Below are 628 nucleotides of genomic sequence, written 5' to 3'. Positions count from 1 at the left end.
AAAGAAAGAAAAAGAAAAAGAAAAGGAATGAGGGTGGAGACTCAAACTAACACTCTCACGGAGATATGTAGGCATGATGTTAAATTACAGTTGGTGTGAGCACAGCTTGAGAAAATGCTGGAAGGCAGGTAACTGGAGTTACATATGACTAACTCCCTTTTAAGAAAACCAAGTCTAAGAAAGCACTTAGACTAGTTCCCAGGCTTTTTGATTTTACAGATAAATAACATTAAAATAATTAGTATCTAATTTTAATAACCTATGTTTATTTTAAAGATATTAAAAAAGCTATACAATTTATTATTACCATTGTTTGGTTTCCACCAGGAAAAAAATAGGAAAGGCACAGTCCTACTGTTGCATACACTTCTTGAAACTGAGTATATTCAGATACATGAGAAAGTAGACATTGTCTGAATTTCTCTCGTTTTGTCAGGATCACATTGTCACTAACTAATTGGTTCACAGATTAGTGTTCTGGAATGTTAGAAAAATCCCTGAGACATTTCCAAAGTTGGATGATTTATTATCTTCAGAGAAATTCATGTTGATGTTAGTAGCTGGATTAAACATACAAATATCTCACCCAGACAATATTATTTATTGAATCTTCTAGGCAGAGGATTGG

The sequence above is a fragment of the Otolemur garnettii genome, unplaced genomic scaffold (genome assembly GCF_000181295.1).
Source record: "Otolemur garnettii isolate 467f Iridium unplaced genomic scaffold, OtoGar3 scaffold00297, whole genome shotgun sequence".
NCBI classification, from domain to species: Eukaryota; Metazoa; Chordata; class Mammalia; order Primates; family Galagidae; genus Otolemur; species Otolemur garnettii.
The sequence above is the reverse complement of the archived record's forward strand: the minus strand, read 5'-3'. Positions refer to the sequence as shown.